We start from the raw sequence: 1,603 nt of genomic DNA on the forward strand, positions 1-1,603 counted from the left end.
GCATCTAAACAAGTTGATATGTGCTTCTCTTTTGGTCATGAAGTGTCTCTATGGAAATTTCATTAGGATCCCACTAATTTTCATACCTTTGCCAATTTTTATTGACAAAAAGCGGTAGAATTAATGTGTAGTTCACACTACAAATACATATTGTTAGAGCATTGCTCGGTCGAACTCGCATGCATTGCTATCTCAAGCATGTTTGTCAATGTTAGCGATCAAAACTATAATTCTTGATTTCTAGCCTATATAGCTAAAGGTCTCGGACTAGGATAAAAAGTGTAGTTGACCTCAAGACTCCATGGAAATCATCATACAAGACGAAGGACTACTCAAGGAACTGGTGGATCTTCATCGACTAAAAGGTATGTGGAGACTTAAATTTATCTGTCACTCAAAATTCTATCTACTCTATCTCATATTCTTGAGACAAAAGTCGTTTTGATATATAGACTTTCATTATACACATTTGCTATTTCGAACCGAGTGTAACTCGCCTATATATTTCTCAAAATATGTGTTGGTAAGCTTTCGCTTTAGCCAAATTCATCTTTACCTAGTGACGAATGTCATGTTATGTTTTAATCACTTTGGAAATTGCCCTGCCGAAAAATGGTTTGTGAATAACGGCTATATAACGTCCTCTGAGAATGTTTCAATGATTGAAATGAGATTTTAGATTACATAACCATTGGTAGGATATAAGCATTGTTGTGGAAACACATATATGTATAAGTACTTATTAGTTTGCGAACTTTGTTGATCAAGAGAAACGGAATGTGGCGTGAGCCAAGTCCGCGAACTCAGTCTGCGAACTGGCGGAAGTTCTCGACCCGAGAATTTCTGTTGGAGTTTGTGAACTCCTTCTGTGAGCTTAAGTCCGCGAACCCAGTCCGCGACCTTGAGAAGGTTATATCTAAAATCGGTTGTTCTTGAACTCATGTTTATATCAACTAAGGAATGCTTTTGCAAACCGTGGCTATAAAGTTCATGAACCGATTCGAGTGAATCAAACCGTTTTTGCTTCGATTGTGCCTTGTGTAGTTACATAAAATCTAAGCAATTGAACAACTCTCTAACTAGTTCATTTGAGTCATTTGAACTAGTTATGGTGAAGAAGAATATGGTGGATATGAAAGTAATCATATGGCTAACCATTTGGTTAACTATTGTTGAACCAACAAATGTTAATGTTTGGGAACGGCTACATAAACCCAAAATTGGACATTTCATTTGTGTGTAACAAGCTAAGTTTTCGATCCAACGGTTGAGAAATATTAGCTTGAATCTAATCAGGTTTTTATCTAACGCTGAATATTGAATGCGTTGTTACCAAACTAACATTGATTGCAAACCCTGATTTGAAAGACTATATAAAGGAGAACTCTAGCAACTGGGAAACCTAATCCCCAAACCTTACGTGTGATACTAGTTGCATAGCTAGAGTCGATTCTCTTTTAACCTTTGGTTTCTTCTTCTAAAACCAGGTTAACGACTTAAAGACTTCATTGGGATTGTGAATCCAGACCGATACTACTTTTCTTGTAGTTGTGTGAGATGATCTTGCATCTTCTATCGTTACGAGTACAATTGTAATAATTGG

Source organism: Papaver somniferum, chromosome 10, assembly GCF_003573695.1.
Source record: "Papaver somniferum cultivar HN1 chromosome 10, ASM357369v1, whole genome shotgun sequence".
Taxonomy (NCBI): domain Eukaryota; kingdom Viridiplantae; phylum Streptophyta; class Magnoliopsida; order Ranunculales; family Papaveraceae; genus Papaver; species Papaver somniferum.